This window comes from Mustelus asterias, chromosome 14 (genome assembly GCF_964213995.1).
Source record: "Mustelus asterias chromosome 14, sMusAst1.hap1.1, whole genome shotgun sequence".
Classification (NCBI taxonomy): Eukaryota; Metazoa; Chordata; class Chondrichthyes; order Carcharhiniformes; family Triakidae; genus Mustelus; species Mustelus asterias.
The window spans coordinates 50,573,213-50,593,733 of NC_135814.1; the positions used below are offsets into that span (position 1 = coordinate 50,573,213).

The window sequence follows — 20,521 nt, forward strand, 5'->3', positions numbered from 1 at the left end:
GAGCAGGCCACTGCGCATGTGCCGATCTGTCAGCGCTGAGATCGGAACATGTGCAGTGGCCTCTGTCTGCCAGCCTCCCAACCGCTGGCCAGCTCGATCGCTGGCCAGCCCCATGACCCCCGCATCGCCGACCCTACCACCCCGCAGCGGTCTGACCGCTGGCCCCCCAAGCATGCCCAGGCCCAACCACGACACACCACCCCCCCTCTTGGCCTGCCCCGATCTCCAGTCTCCAGCAACCCCCTCGCCCAATGGCCAGCCCCGATTGCTGGCCTCCCTCCCTCCCCCACCGATTCTGACTGCAGAATGGCAGTGGGATTTACCCCCATTAGGCCCCACCCCCTTGGCACTGCCCCATGACTGGCACTGCCAAGGTGCCAATGCCGAAGGGGGATCCACGCCACCCAACCCTCTGGGGGCCCCGGTTGCTCCCCCACTTCACTCCAGTGGGGTCAGACTGACAGCTCTCCATTAGTCGAGAGCTGCAGTAAACCCCGCTGGAGTGAAATACTCCTGCCGGGGGGAGGGGAGTTGAGGCTAGCGGGCCTGGAGACTTCAAATTATATTAAATGATATTAAAATTACTGTTCGCATGCCTAATGCAGCTCCACACCTACTTCCAATGCGGAGCTGATGGCGCTGGAAATGCGACACTGGGAAACGGGCTTGGGCCGGACGCCCAGTGTGGTTCGCACTAATCCGGCCCCGCTGAAATCTCCCAGCCCTCTGTGCTAAAAAATCAACATAGCGGGATGGGAGAATCCCCCCTCTTTTTTAGCTGTTTGATCAAAGAACAAAGAAAATTACAGCACAGGAACAGGCCCTTCAGCCCTCCAATCCTGCACTGACCATGCTGCCCGACTGGACTAAAACCCCCTATCCTTTCGGGAACCATATACCTCCATTCCCATCCTATTCATGTATTTGTCCTGACGCCCCTTAAAACTCACTATCGTATCTGCTTCCACTCCCTCCCCTGGCAATGAGTGCCAGGCACCCACCACCCTCTGTGTAAAGAAACTTGTCACGTACATCTCCTTTAAACCTTGCCCCTCGCACCTTAGACCTATGCCCCTGAGTAATTGACTCTTCCGCCCTAGGAAAAAGCTTCTGGCTATCCACTCTGTCCATGCCCCTCATAATCTTGTAGACTTCTATTAGGTCACCCCTCAACCTCCATCATTCCAGTGAGAACAAACCAAGTTTCTCCAACCTTTTCTCAAAGCTAATGCCCTCCATGCCAGGCAACATCCTGGTAAACCTTTTCTGTACCCTCTCCAGAGCCTCCACATCCTTCTGGTAGTGTGGTGACCAGAATTGAACACGATATTCCAAGTGTGGCCTAACTAAGGTTCTATAAATCTGTAACATGACTTGCCAATTTTTAAACTCAATGCCCCGGCCGATGAAGGCAAGCATGCCGTATGCCTTCTTGACTACGTTCTCCACCTGCATTGCCACTTTCAGTGACCTGTGTACCTGTACACCCAGATCTCTCCTGCCTTAAGGATTCTGCCATTTACTGTATATTTTCTATCTTTATTCGACCTTCCAAAATGCATTACCTCACATTTGTCCGGATTAAACTCCATCTGCCATCTCTCTGCCCAAGCCTCCAACCTATCTATATCCTGCTATTCTGCTGTATCCTCTGATGTTCCTTCATTGCTATCCGCAAATCCACCAACCTTTGTGTCATCTGAAAACTTACTAATCAAACCAGTTACATTTTCTTCCAAATCATTTATATATATTACGAACAGCAAAGGTCCCAGCACTGATACCTGAGGAAACTTACAAACTTAGATCCCTCTTAGAAACTTGTCAAGGATAAGTCATAAGGTGAACTGTAGGCTTGTGGCCTTTACTAAAGCACATTTATCTAGCTTGGCATCTACTCTGTTCAATGCTTGGAGAGAGGAAAGATTGAGGGACAGAGGGAATTAGCCGGAAATGACTAGCATTCTTTTTTTCTCTTTTATATTACATCTGAATATTGTTGACTCAAATATCAACCAGTCATATGACAATCAGCAGCAAGTGTGATATACACTTTTGCATTTTTGATGTTTTTAAGTATGACACTTTGAACTTTGATCAAGCACTAATCGCAATTTAAGCAGAAATTCCAAAATAAAATTTTCATTTAACATTTGTGAGAGCTGCGTGTTCTGAATTGTTCCAATTGTGTTTTGTAACAATCAAACTTCAGATTGTTAGAAGCTGTTTTGGGGAACAATACTCTGTTAACAAATGCACTTAGGTTCTAGAAATATGAGAAATTATTAATATAAAATATAAAATACAGCAGATTCCATCTAAATAGCTCTTTCCATGAAACAAGTCATTTCTTTGGTGTAAAATTTAGTATTGATTTACTACCTATTTATTCATATGTATTGAATTTAGTTTTCATACTTCCAATGCAATAACAAACTTCATTTGAAGCATAATTGTATTGTGTGTGATATAATTTCATAAGAATATTTCTTTGTAAAGAAATTTTAAACCCATTTCTTATACAGGAATTGACAATATGGTGGAAATGATGACCAGAATTTTAGTGCCTTGCCCACCTGCCCCAGGAATCGGGGCGGGCAAGGGGTGGAGCATGGAAAGGTCCGTTGACCTTGGGCGGGATTTTACAGTTTTGGGACGAGCGAGGCCATGAAATCCCACCCAACATGTTCCCAATTCTGTTCTTCTGGTTAAGAAAATCAACATCCTTTAGATGTGTTACACAGAGTAGTTTATGAGGGGAACATTGTGTAAAGCATTGGAACTTCAAGTCCACAGATCATGATGAGGTATGAATATACAGCATACAAAATCATTTGGTATAATTTATCCACATATACTTTATCATTAGGTCATTTTTATTCATAAAACCCAAATGCTACTCCAAATAACGAATTTTCTACTCTTCTTTTCACATAACCGATGAGTACAGAATCTGGTTAGCAGTATTTGGTTTTGAAAAAAAGCTTAAATAATGATGCATTTCGATAGATCTAATGTAAGGGGGAGCTATACAATAAATGGCAGAACCATCAGGAGTATAGACACACAGAGGGACCTGGGTGTACAAGTCCACAGATCCTTAAAGGTGGCAGCACAGGTGGAGAGGGTGCTGAAGAAGGCATATGGCATGCTTGCCTTTATTGGATGGGGCATAGAATATAAAAGTTGGCATATGATGTTGCAGCTGTATAGAACGATGGTTAGGCCACATTTGGAATACTGCGTCCAGTTCTGGTCGCCACACTACCAGAGGACGTGGAGGCTTTGGAGAGAGTACAGAGAAGGTTTACCAGGATGTTGCCTGGTATGGAGGGTCTTAGCTATGAGGAGAGATTGGGTAAACTGGGGTTGTTCTCCCTGGAAAGACGGAGGATGAGGGGCGACCGAAGAGGTGTATAAAATTATGAAGGGCACAGATAGGGTGAACAGTGGGAAGCTTTTTCCCAGGTCGGAGGTGACGAACACAAGGGGTCACGGTTTCAAGGTGAGGGGGCAAGGTTCAACACAGATGTCAGGGGGGACGTATTTTTAACACAGAGGGTGGTGGGGGCCTGGAATGCACTGCCAAGCAAGGTGATTGAGGCGGACACGCTGGGATCATTTAAGATTTATCTAGATAACCACATGAACAGACTGGGAATAGAGGGATACAAAAGAATGGTCTAGTGGGCACATGAGCGGCGCAGGCTTGGAGGGCCGAAGGGCCTGTTCCTGTGCTGTATTGTTCTTTGTTTAGATCTGATAGCTAACAAACATATGGGCAAATTGTAGTTTAGCTTCTTTCGATGTTTACATCTTGGAGTGTGGAAGATTACATAAGTTGAATTGGTTTTGAGAGTCATAGAACATAGAACAGTACAGCACAGAACAGGCCCTTTGGCCCACGATGTTGTGCCGAGCTTTATCTGAAACCAAGATCAAGCTATCCCACTCCCTATCATCCTGGTGTGCTCCATGTGCCTATCCAATAACCGCTTAAATGTTCCTAAAGTGTCTGACTCCACTATCACTGCAGGCAGTCCATTCCACACCCCAACCACTCTCTGCGTAAAGAACCTACCTCTGATATCCTTCCTGTATCTCCCACCACGAACCCTATAGTTATGCCCCCTTGTAATAGCTCCATCCACCCGAGGAAATAGTCTTTGAACGTTCACTCTATCTATCCCCTTCATCATTTTATAAACCTCTATTAAGTCTCCCCTCAGCCTCCTCCGCTCCAGAGAGAACAGCCCTAGCTCCCGCAACCTTTCCTCATAAGACCTACCCTCCAAACCAGGCAGCATCCTGGTAAATCTCCTCTGCACTCTTTCCAGCGCTTCCACATCCTTCTTATAGTGAGGTGACCAGAACTGCACACAATACTCCAAATGTGGTCTCACCAAGGTCCTGTACAGTTGCAGCATAACCCCACGGCTCTTAACCTCCAACCCGCTGTTAATAAAAGCTAACACACTATAGGCCTTCTTCACAGCTCGATCCACTTGAGTGGCAACCTTTAGAGATCTGTGGATATGAACCCCAAGATCTCTCTGTTCCTCCACAGTCTTCAGAACCCTACCTTTGACCCTGTAATCCACATTTAAATTAGTCCTACCAAAATGAATCACCTCACATTTATCAGGGTTAAACTCCATTTGCCATTTTTCAGCCCAGCTTTGCATCCTATCTATGTCTCTTTGCAGCCTACAACAGCCCTCCACCTCATCCACTACTCCACCAATCTTGGTGTCATCAGCAAATTTACTGATCCACCCTTCAGCCCCCTCCTCTAAGTCATTAATAAAAATCACAAAGAGCAGAGGACCAAGCACTGATCCCTGTGGCACTCCACTAGCAACCTGCCTCCAATCCGAAAATTTTCCATCGACCACCACCCTCTGTCTTCGATCAGATAGCCAGTTACCTATCCAATCGGCCAACTTTCCCTCTATCCCACACCTCCTCACTTTCATCATAAGCCGACCATGGGGGACCTTATCAAACGCCTTACTAAAATCCATGTACATGACATCAACTGCCCTACCTTCATCAACACACTTAGTTACCTCCTCAAAAAATTCTATCAAATTTGTGAGGCACGACTTGCCCTTCACGAATCCATGCTGACTATCCCGGATTAATCCGCATCTTTCTAAATGGTCGTAAATCCCATCTCTAAGGACCTTTTCCATCAATTTACCAACCACCGAAGTAAGACTAACCGGTCTATAATTACCAGGGTCATTTCTATTCCCTTTCTTAAACAGAGGAACAACATTCGCCATTCTCCAGAACTCTGGCACCATCCCCGTGGACAGCGAGGACCCAAAGATCAAAGCCCAAAGGCTCTGCAATCTCATCCCTTGCCTCCCAAAGAATCCTAGGATACATTTCATCAGGCCCAGGGGACTTATCGACCTTCAGTTTATACAAAACTGCCAGGAATCCGTCCTTTGATGTACTAAAGCCTATCTCATGATTCCAAATATAATTGAGTGGAATGTTTGCATCTGGACAAATTGTGTAACAAAATAGACAGCAGTCTTTAGTTGAATAATACAGTTGTGAATATTGATCACTGGCTTGTCTGAGACCCATTAGGTATCAATGAATTGGCATCCTTTTCTCTATACTCTTGCTTGTCTGGTCATAGTAGGCCCTTATTTATATGAACACACGAAGTAGGAGCACGAGTAGGCAAATCGATTCCTCAGGCCTACTCCACTGTTCAATGAGGTAATGGTTGATCTAATTTTAACCACAACTTCACATTCCTGCCTATCTTTCACCTGCTTGCTTATCAAGAATCTATCTATGTCTGCCTTAAAGATATTTGAAGACTCTGCCTCAACCATCTTTTGAGAAAGAGAATTCCAAAGCCTCACAACCCTCTGAGAGAGAATATTTTTCCTCATCTCTGTCTTAAATGCGCCAATCCCTTATTTTTAAACAGTGGCCCCTAGTTCCAGATTCTCCCACAAAATGAATCGCCCTTTCTATGTCAACCTTGTCAAGTTCCCTGAGGGTCTTATATGTTTCAATCAAGTCACCTCTTACTCTTCTAAACTCCAGCAGATACAAGTTCAACCTTTCCTCATGAGACAACCTGCCATTCCAGGCATTAATCTAATAAACCTTCTCGGAACTTCTACCAATGCATTTAGATCTTTCCTTAAATAAGCTTATTATGCTAATCTCTGGTCGTTTAAACTTAACGAGGCATTTTTGTGAGGTAAATTGCCATTAGTAAGAGGAGAGTGTGATCATTTCGTAGTAACAGTTAAATTTGATATATAACGAGAAAATGTCATTGCAAAATTTACACTCTAGTAGATTTAACTTGATGGAATATTGTGTGGAATAAATCTCAAGTAAACAAGAAATGAAAACATAATGACCTCCTATTGCAGTATTTGTTTAAGGGGATACTGACCAGTTACAGAGCCCAAAGTGTTAAACATAGGAGTTCTTGGTATTTCACGCTTTAATCTTTTCAATCCATTAATCCTGTTTTCCCACTGGAGTATCATGTAGACTATTAGCATGCTTGAGATTGACATATGTGTTCAATCAGGATCACAGACTGGGGAAATAAAATCTCAAGTTTACAATGATTGAATGGAACAGGGTGGGTATGGAAACAAGTTAGGCCCAGTTTTAGGAGAAAAATAATTGGAGAGAGGTAATACTTTGAAAGAGGGAGAAAAGTAGTTATCATAAGCAGATAAAATAGTAAGAAACAAAACTTCAGTGACCTGTTTCACCTTGTAATGACTCACTGATACCACTTCAGCTCGAATGATTATTTTGTGTTACTCATGAGCATAGTCTAGTTCAGAAGAAGGACAACTGGCATCTCTGTGGCAATACTTCACGATGATTGTCTCCACCGCTGAGGGTAAGTAGAGGTCATGTTTTTGCCCCATTAGTCTGTTTGTCTATAAACAATATAGCCAGAATTTTACTGGCACACCCGCCCCGATTCTGGGGGCGGGCGAGGCTTGGAGAGCGGCATTCTCCATTGGCCTCGGGCAGGATCATACGAACCTCAGGCGGATGTGCCGGTAAAATTCCGCCCTTTGTCTCAGATACTATTGGACAGCTTTCAACAAAATTTGATACACAAGTAGGATTTGGTCAAAGGAGGACTGATTAGTTTTTAGTGAAGATGTGGATCTGGATCCTGGAACATTTTAAAGGTATTATTAATATTGAGAAATAGGGAAAATTATTTTTTTTTAGAATGTCGTGGGTTGTTTAAGAATGTTATCTCAGCTGTTATGGTTGAATTTGTCACAGCTGTCAAAATGTGATCAGAGTTTGCAGAGCAGGTTTTTGGATGTCGATTGGCTGATAGCTCTTAATAAAAAGATTTCCTTTTTCAGCTTGCTAGCCGCAGAGCATCAACCAGGCGAGGAAAAGCCTTGAGGAACAACTGCATAATTGTAATAGCTTTGAGTTAACACAAAAAGTGGTGGAGGTATGCATTCTGCCGAGTTTCCTCTTCACTCGTTATTTTAATTTCCCATCTTCTGATATTTTCTTCACTAGGAGTTAGTTGGCACTTTAGATAAAAATCATGGTTGATGTATCAAGGTGCTGTATACTTTAAGCTGCATATTCATTTCCACATTGTATATACCATATATATATTTGTTTTCATAGAAATCATAGAAACCCTACAGTGCAGAAAGAGGCCATTCGGCCCATCAAGTCTGCACCGACCACGATCCCACCCAGGCCCTACCCCGATATCCCTACATATTTACCCGCTAATCCCTCTAACCTACGCATCCCGGGACACTAAGGAGTAATTTAGCATGGCCAATTAACCTAACATGCACATCTTTGGACTGTGGGAGGAAACCGGAGCACCCGGAGGAAACCCACGCAGACACAGGAAGAATGTGCAAACTCCACACAGACAGGGACCCAAGCCAGGAATCGAACCCAGGTCCCTGGAGCTGTGAAGCAGCAGTGCTAACCACTGTGCTACCGTGCCGCCCGGTTTTCAATGTGGTTTTCAATGTGACCAGAAATTAATGAAAAATATAAAGAAAGGTACCAAATCTAGTTCCTGCTAGTTTAATTAAAATGTATTCTTTGGATCACTGGCAAGGCACAATTTATTTCACATCTCTAATTGCATCTGGGAATGAAGTCCAAACTAGCCTGAACCAAGAACAAATGGTAAATTCCCTTCCCTGAAGGGCATTACTTGAACTTTGGTATTCTTTTCCTCTAAAGGTGGTTGAGGTAGAGTTTTTGAATATCTTGATGAAGAAGTTAACAGATTCTCGGAAGCCAGACTTATCGGGGGTAGGCAGGAATGTGAAGTTGAGGTTAAAATTAGATCAACTATTATCTTATTGAATGTTGGACTTTTCACATCTTAAGCTTTCAGGTGCCAACCCACCAATTACCAAATTTATTGAATTCCTTTTTTCTTCTTGCTATGGTGGGACTTGAACTCACAAATTACAATTTTAGACCTGATTTTCAGGCTGGACTGCGCTGTAGTACTGCAAACATAGGGCTCTATTTACCTCACAGTTCCTCCTCCACAAGATAGGCAGCCGAGTTACCTGCCTGTTTTGGAAGGGCCCCTACTTGTAATATGTACATCAGTCTCCAATACCAGCTGTAGTTTATTTAAAGTTTATTTATTAGTGTCCCAGTAGGCTTACGTTAACACTGCAATGAAGCTACTGTAAAAATCCCCTAGTCGCCACACCCCGGTGCCTGTTCGGGTACACTGAGGGAGAATTTAGCATGGCCAATGCAACTGTGAAACTATTTTCGATACCATTGGGCAGATTGTGCACCACACATACTCTGCTCAGTAGAATGGACATTGAGCAGTTGAACCAGGATTAATGCTCCTCCTAGATCTCCAAATATTGTAAACCTACTGTTGGCCCACCTGCGTTTCTTCCCCTGTCAATGTTGAACCTCTGGCATGGCTCCTTGGAGGTGCCACTGCACTTCATGCCACCTCAAATGGCATGCTACTGGTGAGCATGCTTGCTGGAATTATACAAATGGAGCTATCAAAATTGATCAAGCTTCCCACTGAGGACATCAAGCAAGCAGCACAATTGCTTTGCTCACTGCCTGCCTGATGTCTGTTGTAGGTGAAAATCATCTCCGTGGTTTCTGGGTTGCTAGCTCAATATCCAGCACCTGGTTTGTATTTATATGAAACAATAAGAAATTGGGCATGAAATTATGTAAAATGATGAAGTGCGAGTAGGTGGAAGGATTCATGCCTTTTCAGCTGGAAACTAGAACAGATCATTTGTTCCAGAGATTTTACCTTGACAACCAGGACCGCACGAACCATTATTTGTCTTTTGCCCACTCTAAATCCATTTCATTGTATTCTCTGCTGAATCAGAGATTGATCTATTTCCCTTATGAATGCTTCAATTGGGTCATCATGTACTACAATAAGAATTATATAATAAGTTCATGACTCTAACCAAGCAAAGCATATTCCTTTATTTTCATTAGCTTATTGTGACCCCTGATTCTTCTATCCAGATTGTAGGAAATACTTCCCTCCAATTTACATATCCATCCCCATTATGAATTTTTCAAAAATTGGTTAATCCTTTCTATCATTTCATTGTCTTTGTCTATGCCATTTGCATTGAGAAAGAGACCTGTGCAAACAGAAAGCAGAAGAGCATTAAATCTGGGGAGAAACTGACTGAAATAAATTATGCTTTAGTTTTCCTGGCTGCCAGGATCAATTAGTCTGCTATTTTACACTTGCATTATCTTCGACTAATAACAATAACTTTTGTGGACGTTTTCCATTATTATTTTTATCCAAAGAAATATTTGAAAAAAATATAAATATTACCATTCAGAATGGAGATTGTTCCTTTGTTGGAATGTAGCAGCAAGCCATTTCAGAGAATGATCATTTTGTTGATGAAAAGGGTATCATCTGTCATAAGTGATAAAAGGAAAAATCATTGTAAAATGATTGCATCCCAACTGAACCATTCCCTCCATATGATTTTACATGTCATTGAGACACGGAATAATAGAGGAGCGCAGGCTCTGTTTTATTTCTGAGGTTTTTACCATTTTCTGCCTGCCACGCTCTGTTCTTCCATCCACCAAGTGCTCTTTAACTTTCTCGTTATTGCCTTCTCTTTATTCTCCAACTGTTTTCCATATGTACAATATATATATTTCGTCTTGCTCTTTTTCTGTCCCTCAAATATTTCTTCCTCAATTTTTATTTCCTAATGCGATTTCCGATCCCTTTTCCTTTATGCTTTATTTATTGTTGCTGATCTCTGAAATGAAGAAGAGTGGTAGAAGATGCACTGCAAGTATTTCTCCCTTAAGTGACCAACATTGGTTTGGAAGCCTTTTAAAAGCCTTCAGCTCACATCAGTTTTGAGCTGTAGCTGCATATTTGAACTTGTCAGTGAGGATATATATCACCAGGAGGTTCAACTGAAGTACCAATGATCTGTACTGCTCGTTCAATTGACAACTGTTTAACAGGATTGAATCTGCAGCTTTCCAGGGGTTGACCATTTTACAGATATAAAAATCCAATTAACCGTACCGATGGACATTTTAAATCAATTGAATTTGTGAGGTACAGTGCAAGAAAGAAACAGAAATCACCCTTCATTATTCTGAAATTTCCATCACTTGGTATTAAAGCCTGGGTACACTGTGTAGAATTTCATTAGACAGTCAGGTAAAAGGAGGGCAGTAAAATCTAGTTAGAAATCATAGAATCCCTACAGTGCAGAAGGAGGCCATTCGGCCCATCGAGTCTGCACGACCACAATACCACCCAGGCCCTACCCCCACATATTTACCCGCTAATCCCTCTAACCTACGCATCTCAGGGCTCTAAGGGGCAATTTTTTTTTTAACCTGGCCAATCAACCTAACCCGCACATCTTTGGACTGTGGGAGGAAACCGGAGTACCCGGAGGAAACCCACGCAGACACGAGGAGAATGTGCAAACTCCACACAGACAGTGACCCGAGCCGGCAATCGAACCCGGGACCCTGGAGCTGTGAAGCAGCAGTGCCAACCACTGTGCTACCGTGCCGCCCCCAACTTAGTTGTGAGTAAATGTTCGCATTACAGCTCTAGATCCCCCTGACAGTCAAATCAGCGAGCTACAAATTTTGAGTTTTACTAATCACAGCTGTTCTGTTTTACTGTAGATTATCAGTGATTTATTTCTCCATGGGGTGAGCTCAAGGTGCTGTAGTCAGTCCTGACATTCAATAAGTGTACTGTTGTGATCCTTGGCCAACCCCCTCCAAGTTATTGGTAAGATCGGGTTAGGAACCAGTAAGACAAAGTTTGAGATCCAAGACACTTTCTCGGCAAAGAAAGCCATAAGATTCCATTGGTTTTGAACCAACAAAAATAAACTTTATTACACAAGATCAGAAAGATAAAAAAGAAATGACAATATCTATCTTATACTCTTAACATTCAGGGTAAATATGGGGTATATGTGAATTAACAAGTAAACTGTGATGGAACACATCACACTACACAATAAATGGCAGAAATTACCAAGACAATGTCCCCAAATTTCTCAACAACCCACCCAAATGTCAGTAAGCACCAGGAGGCAACCAATCTCATTGAAGCTCTGTCTCCTTCACTCTCACAAGGAATTTCAGTCTTCACCTTCAGAGAGCTAACCTGGGAATTCACTCCAAGAGTCACTCCAACTTGGACAACCCACCTCATAGAATTCAATCTCGTCTTCCAATATTCTATTCCACTGGATTCTCAAGTATACACTCAAGCACTAACTCACAAGCACAACTTATTGCAAATGGTGCAAAGTTTTGGCCACGCTGAACATAGCATCGCTGGATCAGATGGGTCTTTTTTCCCCAAAGGCCCGAGGCATAGAGACATCAAACTGCCTCCTTCATACGTCTGCTCACCGCAGCCCTTTTCCTATTTGGAGCCTGTTGCTCTGCTCCTCTCTGTTTAACTGAACTGGAACCTTTTGCTGTCTCGGTACTCTCTCTGGGATTCTTCTTTTGGGACCACTCCCTGTCCCCTCTCCCTCTTCCCTACCTGGGACACTTGCCAGCAATGGTGACCTGCTTCTTCTGACCAGACCCAGGTTTTTGTGCATTTTTCCTTTCTGTACAGGTCAGCTTGGCCCGCAGAATGTAAAAATTGTTGAACTATGCATGTGCGGCTCGTTCCCAGTCTTCGCTTCTGCAAAAGCTAAGGTCCAGCCAGAGTTGAAGTTCCAGCCCCCACTCTCAATGAGCTAAATATAGTTTCCATAAAAGTACAACTACCACTTTGTCTCAGCATAGAGTGGAATGTGACTATTGAAATTCATTCAAAGATTTGTTACAATTTCCTTTTTGACCGTCATCATTTAAATGTGGAGGTTACGATGACACCTGACATGGAGAAGCTACAGGATGTGGAGCCACCCAGGAGAGCGCAGGGACAATTTACATGGATGTTACCAGAAATGCAGGGGAACACACATCAGGAAAGTATTGATAGGATGGGTCTCCTTTCTCTTAAAAAGAAGGCTGAGGGTTGACTTAATAGAGGTCTTTAAATTATGAAATCTTTTAGTAGAGTGGCTGTAGCGAGAATGTGGGACAAGAGGCCATATAAGATAGTCAGCAAGAAATCCAATGGGAAATACCCGATGACTATTAAGAATATGGAACTCTGTATCGCAGGAAGTGATTGAAGTAATTAGTGTAGAGGCATTTCAGCAGAAACTCAACAAGCAAGTGAGGGAGAAGGGAATAAAGATGTAAAATGGAAGATTCAGATGAGGAAAGATGTGGGAGATTTGAGTCTGGTTGGGCCAAATGGCCTGTTGTGCCGTATATTCGAATTGAAACTGCTACGAGACAAGACACTGAAAGCCATTTTGATTATTGCTATCCACATTCATGAGGAATGCAGTATGAACTTCCAAAGGGGCAGCCAGACATTGGGTGGCTGCAACTTGAGCTGCAGCGGAAGCTGAGCAGCCAGCCATCACATGCTGTATCATGGTTGATTCTGAAGCTATGTTAGTAGAGTATGCTGGAAAGGATGGGTCCCAAGCTCTGCAAAAAGCCCTGTGTCAAGTTGGTGCAGAGCTCTTCTGTGCTCTTTGATAGTACTGTAAGAAGTCTCACAACACCAGGTTAAAGTCCAACAGGTTTATTTGGTGCCACAAGTTTTTGGAGTGTCGCTCCTTCTTCAAGTGAGTGAGGAGTTGTGTTCACAAACAGGGAATACATAGATACAGACTCAGTTTACAAGATAATGCTTGGAATGCGAGTCTTTACAGGTAATCAAGTCTTAGAGGTACAGACAATGTGAGTGGAGAGAGGGTTAAGCACAGTTAAAGAGGTGTGTGTTGTCACCAGTTAGTGAGATTTTGCAAGCCCAGGCAAGTCATGGGGGTTACAGACAGTGAAACATGAACCCAAGATCCCGGTTAAGGCCATCCTCATGTGTGCGGAATTTGGCTATCAGTTTTTGCTCGGCGATTCTGCGTTGTCGTGTGTTGTGAAGGTCGCCTCGGAGAATGCTTACCCAAAGATCAGAGGCTGAATGCCCATGACTGCTGAAGTGTTCCCCGACAGGAAGAGAACACTCCTGTCTGGTGATTGTCGAGTGGTGATCATTCATCCGTTGTCGTAGCATCTGCAGGGTCTCCCCAATGTACCATGCCTCGGGACATCCTTTCCTGCAAGTGTATCAGGTAGACAATGTTGGCCGAGTCGCAAGAGTATGTACCGTGGAGCTGGTGGATGGTGTTCTCAGGTGAGATGATGGCATCCGTGTCGATGATCCAGCACGTCTTGCAGAGGTTGCTGTGGCAGGGTTGTGTGGTGTCGTGGTCACTGTTCTCCTGAAGGCTGGGTAGTTTGCTGCGGACAATGGTCTTTTTGAGGTTGTGTGGTTGTTTGAGGGCAAGAAGTGGGGGTGTGAGGATGGCCATGGCGAGATGTTCGTCTTAATCGATGGCATGTTGAAGGCTCCGGAGAAGATGTCGCAGCTTCTCCGCTCCAGGGAAGTACTGGACGACGAAGGATATTCTGTCCGCCGTGTCCCATGTTTGTCTTCTGAGGAGGTCGATGCGGTTTTTCGCTGTGGCGTGTCGGAACTGTCGATCGATGAGTCGAGCGCCATATTCTGTTCTTATGAGGGCATCTTTCAGCGTCTGGAGGTGTCTGTTGCGATCCTCCTCATCTGAGCAGATCCTGTGTACACAGAGGGCTTATCAGTAGGCTTCTTTAACGAGTTTAGGGTGGAAGCTGGAGAAGTGGAGCATTGTGAGGTTATCCGTGGGCTTGCGGTACAGTGAGATGCTGAGGTGACCGTCCTTAATGGAGAAGCGTGTGTCCAAGAATGCAACCGATTCCGGAGAGTAGTCCATGGTGAGTCTGATGGTGGGATGGAACTTGTTGATGTCATCATATAGTTGTTTCAGTGATTGTTCGCCATGGGTCCAAAGGAAGAAAATGTCATCGATGTATCCAGTAGCGTCGGTTGAAGGTCCTGTGTGGTGAAGAGGTCTTGTTCGAACTTGTGCATGAAGATGTTGGCATATTGAGGTGCGAATTTGGTTCCCATGGCTGTTCCGTGTGTCTGGATGAAGAACTGGCTGTTGAAAGTGAAGACGTTGTGGTCCAGGATGAAATGGATGAGTTGTAAAATTGCATCTGGAGATTGGCAGTTGTCGGCGTTGAGTACTGAGGCAGTTGCAGCAGTGCCGTCGTCGTGGGGGATGCTGGTGTAGAGTGCCGAGACATCCATTGTGATGAGGAATGTTCCTGGTTCAACTGCTCCATGTGTGCTGAGTTTCGGTAGGAAGTCCGTAGTGTCGCAACAGAAGCTGGGGGTTCTTTGTACAATGGGTTTCAGGATGCCCTCGACGTAGCCGGAGAGGTTCTCACACAGGGTCCCATTGCCTGATACGATGGGACGTCCGGGTGTGTTTGCCTTGTGTATCTTTGGGAGGCAGTAGAGATCTCCAAGTGGGATGTAAGTGGGATGAGAGCACGGAGGGTGCTCTGAAGGTCTGGATCAAAGGTTTTGATCAGTCTGTTGAGTTGACGGGTGTGTTCTTTGGTCGGATCTGTGGGTAAGTGTCTGTAGTGTTCCTCGTTGTTCAGTTGTCGGTACACTTCTTTGCAGTAATCCGTTCTGTTCAGTATGACGATGGCCCCTCCTTTGTCTGCTGGTTTGATGACAATGTTGCGGTTGGTCTTGAGAGCGCGGATGGCGTTGCGTTGTGCTTGGGTGACATTCGGGGCTGTCTTGTGAGTGCAGCTGACAAATCTGGCATTGAAGCACCTCCTGACGGCTTGGGCATACATGTCGGGTTGAGGGCAGAGGCCTTCCAGAGGAGTCCAATTGGACTCTTTCCTCTTCGTTCGCTGCACCACGGATCTCTCTGTTCTGGTTCATTGGCTGTCTCATTGTGTTCGCTGTTGGCCTCTTGGGGTTTGTGGAAGAACTCCCGCAGCCTCATTCGCCTGGTGAATTCCTCTGTGTCTGCTGCGAGACTGATGAGGTCTATTTTGGTGGTGGGGCAGAAATTGAGCCCTCGGTTGAGAACTTCGATTTCATCTGGTTGAAGTGTATAGTCTGACAAGTTGACATTGGACTTCCCTGCAGTGGTACTGTTTTCTGCTGTGGTACTGGGGGAGCCTTGGTTGCTGCTGGTGGTGATGCCGAGTTTCTCAAGTTTCCTGTTCTTGGGGTGCATGTAGATGGTGTAGTTCCTTTGTCTCGTCTGCTTGGCAGTATTTCGCAGCTGGTCTGCGTCCAGAGCGCAAGTTGAGAATATGGACTCTACCTTGGTTTCCAGGTTGCGACGTCTGCTGTAGAGCTGGTGTATGAGGTGGTTGCGGAGTGTGAGAGAGGTGCGATGGCAAAGTCTCTCGGCATAGTCTGTGTTATAGGTCGACAGATCCGACGTGCTACAGTGAAAAACCGCACCGACCTCCTCCAGAAGACAAACAAAGAGAACAAAGAACAGTACAGCACAGGAAACAGGCCCTTCGGCCCTCCTAACAAACATGGGACACGGTGGACAGAGTACCCTTCGTTGTCCAGTACCTCCCCGGAGCTGAGAAGCTACGACATCTTCTCCGGAGTCTTCAACATGTCATCGATGAAGACGAACATCTCGCCAAGGCCATCCCCACACCCCCACTTCTTGCCTTCAAACAACCGCACAACCTCAAACAGACCATTGTCCGCAGCAAACTACCCAGCCTTCAGGAGAACAGTGATCACGACACCACACAACCCTGCCACAGCAACCTCTGCAAGATGTGCCGGGTCATCGACACAGGTGCCATCATCTCACGTGAGAACACCATCCACCAGCTCCACAGTACATACTCTTGCAACTCGGCCAATGCTGTCTACCTGATACGCTGCAGGAAAGGATGTCCTGAGGCATGGTACATTGGGGAGACCATGCAGACGCTACGATAATGGATGAATGAACACCGCTCGACAATCACCAGGCAGGAGTGTTCTCTTCCTGTTGGGGAACACTTCAGCAGTCACGGGCTTTCAGCCTCTAATCTTGGGGAAGTGTTCTCCAAGGCGGCCTTCACGCCACACGACAATGCAGAATCGCTGAGCAGAGACTGATAGCCAAGTTCCGCATACATGAGGACGGCCTCAACCAGGATCTTGGGTTCATGTCACACTATCTGTAACCCCCACGACTTGCGTGGGCTTGCAAAATCTCACTAACTGTTCTGGCTGGAGACAATACACATCTCTTTAACCTGTGCTTAACCCTCCCTCCACTCACATTGTCTGTACCTCTAAGACTTGATTACCTGTAAAGACTCGCATTCCAACCATTATCTTGTAAATTGAGTTTGTGTCTTTACATGCCCTGTTTGTGAACAGAACTCCCACTCACCTGATGAAGGAGCAGCGCTCTGAAAGCTTGTGGCTTGTGCTACCAAATAAACCTGTTGGATTTTAACTTGGTGTTGAGAGACTTCTTATAGGTTGATCTGAGTGGGTTCGTGATCTGTAGTCCTTTTGGTATCTTGTCTGCTTTCTTGCATCTTTGTAGAAACTTGATGTCTGTGTCGGTATGCACGATCTTCTTGGAGATCCTCTCCACTTGGAGCCGGCAGTTTGCGGTGTGAAAGGTAGCCATGATGTGGAGATGCCGGCGTTGGACTGGGGTAAGCACAGTAAGAAGTCTCACAACACCAGGTTAAAGTCCAACAAGTTTATTTGGTAGCACAAGCTTTCGGAGTGTCGCTCCTTCTTCAGGTGAGTAAAGAGTAGTGACCGCATGCCTTCTAGCAGAGCTGCCAGTGCACCAAACATTTGCCTACTCATTCAGCTTTCTTCTGTAGGCCAACTTAGCAAAGTGCTCACTGAGTCCACCAGAACAGAATTGATAACCTCTCACTCAGGCAAGCTGGAACCTGTGCAACTCCGGTCCCTCCTTTGGTTGCAGGCCACTTGTGCCTGACATCTCCTCCCATGCCAACTTGGATCGAAAATATCGACTTTGTCAAAAGCTGAAGTTTATTTATTAGTCACAAGTCGTCTTACATTAACAGTGAAATGAAGTTACTGTGAAAACCCCTAGTCGCCTGTCCGGGTACATTGAGGGAGAATTTAGCATGGCCAATACATCAGCACAGCTTTGGACTGTGGGAGGAAACATGAGCGCCCAGAGGAAACCCATGCAGACATGGGGAGGAACTCCACACAGACAGTGACCCAAGCCAGGAATTGAACCCGGGTCCCTGGCACTGAGGCAGCAGCGCTAATGACTGTGCCACCGTGCCGCCCTGGTGGTTGTGAGAACAAGTGACGATGTTTCTTCTTCATCACTGTCTTGCGATTAAACATCCTGCTCTTCTATTCATGCCCGGTTAGCTTGTAGTTCTTGAGTATCTAAAAGGAACAAGGTTAGAGAGGTTGGGGGGTGGAGGGGGAGTGGCAGAGAAGCAGGAGGTGGGTGCTTACAAAATCTACAGTTTATGAAGTGGAAGAGTTTGAGGGATGAGGAGACAGATGGTTCTGCCTCCTGTTGTGTGTCACCTTGTCCTGCAAGAGACAAGGAAATAATCAGTGAGTATGATGTGATGTTTTTGGGTGATGTGCCTGCCATGGTTGAATATCCGGCAGTGTGCAGGCAGTGAGATGTGGGTGGGTGGGTGGTTTGCAGTTGTGCTAAATGTGTGAGGGTGACGGGAAACTGTGAATGTGAGATACAAGTTGTGATGTATTGAGACCGTTAGTGAGGGATAGGGCTGTGCAGAGTTCAGCAGTGTGAGACTAGTGGTGCATTTGGTAAGCTATGGCATCTTGAACATGCATTTAGTAACTTTGACCACGTATGAGGTCATTGAGCTTTCTGTGGCACTGCATCCAGTTCTTTGGAGCTAAACTCCTAGCACAGTTGTGGTTGTAATCCCACTGCATTTGCAAAGTTTGGTTGGAGAGCTGCCTGGCCCTTGTCTTTAGATCACATCTTCCTCCCCACCTCCTGTGCAAAGACCTTTGGAAAAGCTTGGAGCTTGCACTCTGTTGTGTTGTGCCACTATGAAGTGTTCCCCATGTCAGAGCCACTTCTGGTACGACTTCCCAAACCTGCTCCTGACACAACACACCAGTCCCATGCCCGCCCCATCACGATTTTGCATATCTCACTCTGGTGTGCAGCGCGTTCACTTCATGCTGGCTGCATATGACGATCGTTTAAATTAGCAGACGGCAGTTCAATTTCATGGTCACTATTTCACCAACGTGAAGAAACTAAATGAACAGAATCAATTGTGTAAGGTTAAAATCACCCCAAATATTCTAAAACAGTTATTTGAAAAGAAGAGATTGTGGGATGAGGGAAGTGGGATGATATTGTATGTGGATATCATCATGTCCCATTGTTGCAGCTCTGCTGCTGGTCACGATCTCAGCCATAGCTGCGACAATAGTGAAGACAACTGTGTCTTCCACTGGGGCAAAGAGGCACCGACAAGCCTGCCGGCCACCCCCTCCCCCAATCAGTCAGACAATTATTTGAAAAAAGAAATTTTAAAATGTTTAAATTTGTGTTCCTTATTTGTTGCTAAGAATCTTTCTTTACTGTTGAAGCCACAAAAGCAAGCTTTGGCTCATTTCCATGCCCTCTGACCTGAAGGATCGCCTGCTGAAGGGAAGTTGGTAGTAGCAAGGAGAGAGGGTGCTTGAGAAGAACATGAAAAAAACTGACCTTTGTAATCAGTCAATCAAATCCGGTTTTCAAAATGCTATAAAAACATTTTCAAACATAAGGGTGTATTTAAAAATTCTTTGCAGCTGCTGTAAATTTGCAAAACATTTGTGTACATTTTTCAAATGAGAGATAAAAAAAACTGAGTACTGTATTCAGATACATTTATCTATTCTGGCTAAATTAATTTTAATGAGATTTAAATTAAAGCTGTGCTCACAGAGTCCAGCTGTCTCTCAGGAAATGCTTTAATACCTTCCATACAGTGATTCCTGAGAAACTAAATGTATTCTATAGCAATAAAAAGGCCATAAAACACACTGAATAATTTATTGCAAGCTTTCTGTCAAAAAGGTGTAGAGAGACTTTGCAGAAGAGATTGCTTCAGGAAAGAGTTTTTTTTTACTTATTTGCTTGATAATTTATGAGTTAGTTGCAGCAAGTCAGAGTATTTCGATGAGAAAGAAATACTAACACCACAATACAGAGATTCACCAGAGCACGGGCGACATGCTGGTCCCTTCTCAATCATTGGCCTTCATTAATGCGACTGATCAATTAGGACTGTTGTGGTAAATCATTGTTTTAAAACTTGAACATAGTATGTTATTGGGATGGCATCTTAATTACCAATTAAATCTGCAGTAATTATGTCAAAGTCATTCATTTTTGTGTGCAAATGAGATTGCCCATTAGAGAGTGCTGATGGATTCCAGCTGTATCAACACATATTCCCAACATTAGAAAAATCTAAGAAAAACAAAAGGGAAATTACCTGGTAAACAAAAATTAAAATCATTGGTCTTCCCTCTTGAGTATATGTTCAGGCTCCAAAATTTCTCAACTGTGGAGTGCCCTGGATTTCGGATTGATATGATGTATGCTTCAGAACTGCCCCAACATAAATTCGATTTGAGTTTCAGGACACCATGAAGATTTATCCTCCCTCTCACTGGCAGCCCCATGCAAATAGTGGATTTATGATGGGTTGTTTCACCAATTCTAACTTTAATTACTATCTTGAGAAAGTGTGCTATTTAAAAGGTGCAATTTGCCAGGACCTGCTCATTAAGACAACAATATCTGGTTAAACACTAACAACAGTTTGCTTTATTGCCATGAACTTAGTAAACCATCATGGTGCTTCACAAACAAAAGTTGACTAAAGAGTTAGGTTTGAATCTTAAAGGAAGTGAGAGAGGTGGAGAAATTTAGGGAGGGAATTTCAGAGCTTCGAGCCTAAACAGCGGAGGACG

At 44.4% G+C, this 20,521-nt stretch overlaps 1 protein-coding gene across 1 annotated transcript in view; it reads left to right on the forward strand.

Annotated features, from left to right (window-relative positions):
* The window catches only part of kalrna (kalirin RhoGEF kinase a), a 790,772-nt gene that overhangs the window by 243,306 nt on the left and 526,945 nt on the right, over positions 1 to 20,521 (forward strand). The gene's annotated exons all lie outside the window — the stretch shown is intronic.